Source organism: Mustela nigripes, chromosome 12 (genome assembly GCF_022355385.1).
Source record: "Mustela nigripes isolate SB6536 chromosome 12, MUSNIG.SB6536, whole genome shotgun sequence".
Classification (NCBI taxonomy): Eukaryota; Metazoa; Chordata; class Mammalia; order Carnivora; family Mustelidae; genus Mustela; species Mustela nigripes.
Genome location: NC_081568.1, coordinates 45531223 through 45539660, shown reverse-complemented (window position 1 = coordinate 45539660; position 8438 = coordinate 45531223). Strand labels below are relative to the sequence as shown.

The window sequence follows — 8438 nt, the reverse complement described above, 5'->3', positions numbered from 1 at the left end:
AATTTATTTTATTTACTTATTTATTTTTGATGTTCACATCTTTTAATGCACCTGCCTCCTGGAGACAGCAACATCTTCTTAAGCTGAGGAAGATGAAGGAAGTTTTTAAAAAGAAGATTTTAAAAAGCTCGGAGTTTGGCCAAAGGCGCTCCTTCAAGCTCCTGCTTAAGTGCGCATTGCCTCTTGGCTTTAAGGAGATGTCCTTCGGCCAGAAGGGCGTTTTTTTTTTTTTTTTTTTTTTTGTCTCCAGTCTACGCAGACCCAAACTTTTTCTCTCATCACGTGCCTGGCCCGAGCCAGTCGGCTGCTCCGTAACTCGATCACTGTGACCGGCCTCCCCGAGCCACCGAGGAGCCGCGAGGGTGGGCAGCCGCGCAGTGACAGCAGCCGCCTAGGTAGAGGCGGAGGAGAAGGGGAGGCGAGCGTGGGCTGTGGACCGGGACCTCGGAGGAGCTGGGACACGGACCCCTGCAGAGGTGAGCGGGGGGGGGGGGGGGGGGGGGGCCTGCCGGGGAGGGAGCTGTTCGCCACCGTCTGGGCGAGTTCCCTTAAAGAAAGAAAAAGTGCGTTCTTCTCCCCTCTGCCCCCTCTCTGTCCTCCCCCACGTAAAAAACAGGTGAGATTTGCCTCTGATCGTTGACCTGGGCCGTCTTCTTGCTGCCCAGAGCCCCCGACAAGGCCCTTGCTGATGTCTGCAGACTCTGCCTTTGTGCCATCCCCTCCTCTGTCCTCCTGTCCGGCTAGCACCTGACAGTCTGTCCTGTCAGATGGTCAGGGTTGGGCTTCACAACCCTGTGTATAAAGGGCAAACTCTCAAGTCAGAACTCCGAAGAGGAAAAGCCAACTGCAAGTCTGGCGGGGAAACCACAAACTGCTTCTCTGACCTGTCGGATCACCTGGAGGGCACATAGGCAATTTTAACGGTCTTAAAACAAGATCAAGGTGTGAGCTAGAGATGGGCTACCGTGTCCAAGCTGTCTTGTCGCCACATACAAAGATGTATCAGTGGTCTTAGAATTACTGGCTATTCCGTAGTTGCCGGGAAGGACTCCCACAAAGCTTCCTGGGTGAGAGGATGCAGTCTGTGTACCTCGATGGGGATGAACGATAAGGCTGGTCGTTTCCAGGGGCTCATACGGACCCTTTGGGGCTTCAGGCAAGCAAAACAGGATACAGACTGCAGTTTGCTTCAGTTCCATGCACAGTTCCAACCACATCTCTTACATTGAGAGATCATGATTCTAAAATCAACTTGATAAAATGGAAAAGCTCTGAACTCCAGCCTCTGGCCATGGAAAGAAAAGGCCTTAGTCCCAGGGAAAGGTGCTGATACCTTGAAAGCAAATATTGGACACCTTCTGAGGGCAAAACACATTACTATTTTTTTTAAGGTTTTGTTTTTTTATTTGACAGACAGAGATCACAAGTAGGCAGAGAGGCAGGCAGACAGAGAGAGAGAGGAGGAAGCAGGCTCCCCCCTAAGCAGAGAGCCCAATGCGGGGCTCAATCCCAAGACCCCAAGATCCTGACCTGAGCTGAAGGCAGAGGCTTTAACCCACTGAGCCACCCAGGTGCCACAACACAGTGCTTTTTATTCAGTTCTCCTTTCCTTTATTCAGCAGATACTGTCTGCCACATGGCAGGTTTGTGGACCTCACAGTAAACAAACAGGCAGGCTCATTTTCACAGGCACACTATCAGGCGGGACAGGCCGTTCTTAAACGATACACATACCCCGTAGAAAAGGCAGGGAAGGGAACGTTGGTAGAACAATCCTCAGTCTTTTGGCTCGGAGTCTCACCTTTCTTTCCGGCATTTCGTCTTCTGGAGTGAGAATCTTTTCATCCACAAAAGCCTCACTTGTTCTTAGACCTTGGTCACAGCAGCTCCTCAAATCTTCCTCACCACAGGCTTTAAGCTGGGCAACTACATTTCTGGTCAGTGTCCTCCCCCTTAGAGACAGTCTGCTCAGCTTTTTCCAAGACAATGAACAGCCTGAGAGCAGAGACTGAGGTGGTGGGAGTTCTCATCCTCCTGTTGGTCGCCCTCTCCCGATGTTGTCTCCCACTTACGAAAGAGAATTTGTGCTCTTCCAAACACACACTCGGCGCCCAGCGAAGTCTCAGGAAGCCTGGATTTTCCCAGAAACTGTGGAGTTTGGAACAAGTCAATTCTGCTCATTGAGGCTAATCTTTGCTTATAAAATAGAAAAGGTGGAGTAGACAATCAACGAGGTCTCACTTGTTCTTTTTTCTCCTTTGAAAGTAAATAATTCTAGTAATTTCACGGTATGTTTACAAAGAAACAGTACATAGTCATGTAAAGATGGTATGTCTTACACCTATAAAATGGGAACCCTCATCAACCATGCAGAATATTCAGGGACCTAGAATCTGAAAGAGGAACATCTGGGTGGCTCAGTCGGTTAGGCATCTGCCTGTGGCTTAGGTCATGATCCCAGGGTCCTGGGATAGAGTCCCTCATGGCTCCCTGCTCAGTGGGGACCCTCTTTCTCCCTTTGCCTGCCTCCCCCTGCTTGTGCGCTCGCTCGCTCTCTCTCTCTGACAAATAAATAAATAAAAGCTTAAAAAAAAATCTGAAAGTGTCAGGCTGCAGAAAAAACAAAAGTCTCTACCCACCCCATACCCTCACCCCATTCGTCTATTCTGTCTCTTGTCTGTATTCAGATTCTCAAGGTCATGAACATCAGCTTTAGCCTCACTGTATCATTTTACTAGACCGAGAATTCTGCAATAAATAGCTTGTATAGTCAGAATCAAAAGAACCATACTTAAAAAGTATCTAATTTGGATAATCTCACAATATGTATCAACTTCCCTTTAAAGGGGAATCGGTTCGTTGTTACGAAGTATTAGAATATTTTTCTTTGGTGCCTTTCTTGTTAGGAAGTATTAGAATATTTTTCTTTGGTGCCTTTCTTTCTTTCTCTTCCCTAAATGCATTCCCATCCTATGCAATTTCATATTCTCCTCCTACATACTTTATCACTTGAAAAATCAAAGCTATGCAGTATTACTTTATTAAATATGGCAAGAAGCATCTCCTATTCATCTTTGTATCTATCCCCTATGGCTACCTTTGTATCTTGCATACAGTAAAGGTTTCTTTAAAGAATTATTACTATTTTAGAGAAAACATGTTCTGTTTTCCCTCTGGTATTAAAACACAGGCGCGCGTGCTCGCAGTATCTAATCCATTATTCATGGCTGATAGAGGCTGATCTCATTCCTTTGTGGTTCCTTTACAACCCTGATGCCCACCCTGCATGCACAACATCAGCACATTCTACACTGTTTGCAGACTCAGTTGGTATAATAAGCACTGAAATCAAGTTCTGCCACTAAATAGCCATGTAATTTGAAGCTGAACACTGAACCTTTCTATGCCCCCATGTCTTCCAGTGGAAAACAGTAGCATCTGACTTGAAGGGCTCTGAGATCACGTCTAGTTGTTGGATGGGAGACTTTAGAAAGGTAAAGGAAAAGGTCAGAGAGAGAAAGCACAATAAAAGTGGAGTGATTATAGCACCTGAATATATCACATATTAATAATCGCCATTGGCTTTATTTGCCAAAATCTCTAACTTGAGCATTCCCACTGGCAGTCAATGTGAAGGAACTTCTGCGGTTGAAGACACATCTGCCTACCATGTTTGGGGACTTCCCTAGAACCTTCCTACAGACTCTGTCCACTTAAAACTGAAAACACATCTGCCAGCAGGTAGAGAGGCACAGAAAACAAGCTTCTTTGGCATATTCAGCAGAATATAGGCTTGTGCAGCTTAGAGGAGCCAGCCTCCTATGTAAATATCTTGGGAGATAGTATGTGGGCGTATTAGCTTAGCCAAAGAACACATATTTGGAAGTGCTTCTTTGCCTCCACTGAGATCAGATGTGGACAGGAAAATGTTGGGACTCCTGCCGCCAAAGAGGCCTTCCCAGCACCAGAAGATAAAGAGTCACCTTTCCTTTGGCCAGAAGGTTTACCCGGAGCCGAGGGTTCCCATGTAGAACTTCTCTCATTGCTCAGTTTGGTGGCACTCAGTTTCCATCCTATGGACACAGTGGGCGTCAACACTCTGCCTTTGTTTTTTGTTTGGTTGGTTTGGTTTGGTTTGGGGTTTTTTTGTTTGTTTTTTAAAGACTATTTATTTATTTGAGAGAGAGAGAGAGTATGCACATGAGTGGAGAGAGGAGTAGAGGGAGAGGGAGAAGCAGACTCTGCTGAGCAGGGAGCCTGATGAAGAGCTCGATCCCAGGACCCAGGAACATGACCTGAGCGGGAGGCAGACACTTATCCCACTGAGCCACCCAGGTGCCCCAGGACTCTCTCTGCCTTTGGAATCAAGCAGAGCTGCCTCCTTCCAGGGTCAAGGTCTCATGGTACAGAAGTCATCCTCATCTCTCTTAGTTCTTGTTTTTAATTTTAATATCTGGTTCTGTTTATTTATACTTTAGACCCAGTCTCCATCTCCAAAGAGTTTGAAATAGCTCCCAATAAAGGATATATACAATTGAACAGCTGCAAATAGGTAAAACCTGATAAGAAACCATCCGGCACAAATAAATACCTTTCGTACTGTTCTGAATTGTGATCTGTAGAAAAAAGAACCAGAAGCTTTGCCGCTATTGCTCTTCCTTGGGACCATGTAAAGTTGTTAACCTTTCTCCTGATCCCCTCTGCCTCCCCCTCCCTGTCACCACAAAAAAAGGAGAAGAAGAAACAAAGCACTGGTTCTTTTTTTTTTTTCAATGTTATGTTAGTCACCATATAGTATATTAGTTTTTGATGTAGTGTTCTATGATTCATTGCGTACAACACCCAGTGATCATTGCAATACATACCCTCCTTAATATCCATCACTGGGACCCCCCATCCCCCTACCCCTGCCCCTCTGAAACCCTCAGTTTGTTTCCTAGAGTCCACAGTCCCTCTGATTTCCTCCCCACCTTCATTTTTTCCCTTCCTTCTCCTAATATCCTCTATGCTATTCCTTGTGTTCCACATAGAAGTGAAACCCTATGATAATTGTCTTTCTCTGCTTGACTCCATCAGAGTTACCTTTAATAATCTAATGAAAGCTATGGACCTTTCTATCCTGAAGAATGAACATGGAAAAAATTGGCCTATACTTTCAGGGGAAACAGACTTCTCAAAGGAATTGAAATTAATCTGATTTTTGAGAAAGGGAAAGTTAATTAAAGAGAGAGCTAATTACTCTTCAAATCTTCAATAAAATATTTCCAACAAATGGGCATTGAATTTATTTTAAAAACTTTTAACAGTTCTGTAATTTTCTAAATAGGTAAAAACATACTCACGGTACCAAATTCAAAAGGCAGGAAACAGCATATAGTAAAAAGATAGCCTTCCTTCTATCCTGTCCCCTAGTGGCCCGGTTCACCTCACCAAAAGCCACCATTGTAAACAGTTTCTTAGATACTCTTCCAGCAGTAGTCTAATATTCTATGTATTATCCCATGCACACTTAAACAGGACACACACACACAAATATTCCATGCATTGTTTATTTTTCCCACTTAATACTTCTGGAGAGTACACACAAAGCCTTATTCCTTTACTGGATGAAAATTGTTTCACCATTGGATGCAATATAATTTTCTTAACCAGCTGCTATTGATGGACATTTAACTTGTTTCTAATCTTTAGCCATTAAAAACTGTTACATTGAACATCTTTATACATACATCATTTTTTATATAGGACTGTATAATTTAAAAAAAAATCCCCCAAAGTGTATTTGAGCATTAAATTTAACTCTGAGCTTAATCGGCAGCCGAAGCAAAAAGGCGTACATGGAGGGGCCAAAATGGATCGCCTCAGTTTTGTTTTGCATGTTACAAAAAAGTATACTACTTCTTCCAAAGAGGAGAACTGTACACTAATTTCTATGTAGACTTTAGCATCTGTATATTCATACAAAGTACATGGCTTCCTTTGGAGAATGAAATAATGGAGTAGGGAATACCATCAGTGGCAGTAGTGATATTCATGTTCATACATCTATCTTGATTTTTTTAAGTTTTTTTTTAAGGTTTTATTTATTTATTTGAGAGAAAGAGTGTGCGCGAGAGAGAGAGCATGAGCAGAGGGGAGATAGAGGGAGAAGCAGGCTCCCGCTGAGCAAGGAAACCGATGCAGGGCCCAGTCCCAGGACCCTGGGATCAAGACCTGAGCTGAAGGCAGATGCCGAACTGACTGACCCACCCAGGTGCTCCTATTTTTTTTTAAGTTTTTATTTAAATTCCATTCAGTTAAAACAAAAAACAAATAAGTTCCAGTTAGTTAACATACAGGGTGATATGTCAGGCGTACTGTGTACTGAGTTAGCACGTCATACAACACGTGCCCTCCTTCAAGCCCGTCACCTGTTGCACCCGTGCCCCACCTCCTCCACCCAGCTCATTCTTGGTAGCTAAGGGTCTCTTTCTTGGTTTACCCTCCCTCTCTTTTTTTTCTCCCTGTGTTCATTTGTTTTGTTTTTTACATTCCACCTACTAGTGAAATCATACGGTATTTGTCTTTCTCTGATTTATTTCACGTGGCATTATACTCTCTAGCTCCCCACGTTATTGCAAATCACAAGATTTCGCTCTTTTGATGGCTAAATAATATTCCACTGTGTACACGTATGTGTGTGTGTACATACGTGGATATATATAGTTTATCTATTCCATATGTATATATAATATATATATTCTGTACATACACACACACCCCACATCTTTATCCATTCATTAATCGATAGATGCTTGGGCTGTTTCCATAATTTGGCTATTGGAAATAGTGCTGCTATAACCATCGGGGTACATGTATCCCTTTGAATTAGTGTTTTTGTGGTCTTCAGGTAAATACCTAGTAGTGCGATTGCTGGATCATAGGGTAGTTCTATTTTTAACTTCTTTTCTTTTTTTAAAGATTTTATTTGTTTATTTGAGAGAGAGAGAGAACGAGCTGTGGGGAGGGCCAAAGGTGGGGAGAGAGAGAGAGAGAATAGCAGACTCCCTACTGAGAGCAGGAAGCCTGATCAGGGGCTCAATCCCAGGACCCGGAGATCATGACCTAATCTGAAGGTGGACGCTTAACTGAGCCTCCCAGACACCCCTATTTTTAACTTTTTGAGGAACCGCCATACTGTTCCCCACAGTGGGTGCACTAGCTTGTGTTCCCACAAACAGTGCAAGAGAGCTCCCCTTTGACCACATCCCTGCCAACACCTGTTGTTTCTTGTACTGTTGATTTTAGCCGTTCTGACAGGTGTGAGGTGATCTCTCAATGTAGTTTTGACTTGCATTTCCCTGATAATGAATGATGTGGAGCATCTTTTCATGTGTCTGTTGGCCACCTGGATGTCTTCTTTGGAGAAGTGTCTATCCATGTTTTCTGCCCATTTTTAAATGGATTATTCATTTTGGGGCATTGAGTTTGATAATTTCTTTATGTATTTTGGATACTGACCCTTTATCGGATATGTCATTTGCAAATATCTTCTCCCATTCCATAGGTTGCTTTTTAGCTTTGTTGATGTTTCCTTGGCTGTGACAGAACCTTCCTATTTTGCTGTAGCCCCAGTAGTTTATTTTTGCTTTTGTTTCCCTGGCCTCAGGAGACCTATCTAGAAAAAAGTTGCTACAGCTGATATCTGAGAAATTACTGCCTGTGCTTTCTTCAAGGGCTTTTATGGTTTCATGTCTCAAACTTAGGTCTTTAATCCATTTCGAGTTTATTTTTGTATGTGGTGTAAGACAGTGGTCAAGTTTCATTCTTTTGCGTGTAGCTGTCCAGTTTTCCCAACATAGTTGACAAGATAGTCTTTTTTCCCATTGGATATTCTTCTTGCTTTGTTAAGATTAATTGACCATATAATTGTGGATTCAGTTCTGGGTTTTCTATTCTGTTCCGTTGATCTGTGTGTCTGATTTTGTGACATCTTGTTTTGTTTTGTTTTGTTTTTTTAAGTATGATGTAGGGGTGCCTGAGTGGCTCAGTCGGTTAAGTGTCTGCCTTTGGCTCAGGTCATGATCCCAGGTTCCTGAGATCGAGCCCTGAATCAAGATTCCTGCTCATTGGGGAGTCTGCTTCTCCCTCTTCCACTGCCTCTCCCTGCCCCGCCCCCCATCTTGTGCTATCTCTCATATAAATAAAATCTTTAAAAAAAAAAAAAGATTTAAAAAGTATGATCTAGGGGCACCTGAGTGGCTCAGTGGGTTAAAGCCTCTGCCTTCGGCTCAGGTCATGATCCCAGGGTCCTGGGATTGAGCCCTGCATTGGGCTCTCTGCTCAGCAGGGAGCCTGCTTCCTCTTCCTTCTCTCTCTCTCTCTCTGCCTGCCTCTCTGCCTACTTGTGATCTCTGTCAAAGAAATAAATAAAATCTTAAAAAAAAAAAAAAAGAATG

General features: G+C 43.4%; 1 protein-coding gene across 4 annotated transcripts in view; it reads left to right on the top strand.

The window, feature by feature from the left end:
- The first annotated feature begins 289 nt into the window (after positions 1-289).
- Positions 290-8438, top strand: part of FAXDC2 (fatty acid hydroxylase domain containing 2) — a 29859-nt gene continuing 21710 nt past the window's right edge. The window contains exon 1 of one of the 4 annotated variants that reach the window (XM_059417222.1): positions 290-476. The gene's annotated coding sequence lies outside the window, so the exon portion shown is untranslated. The remainder of the gene's footprint in view (positions 477-8438) is intronic. The other 3 variants (XM_059417220.1, XM_059417221.1, XM_059417223.1) reach the window with 3 other exon arrangements.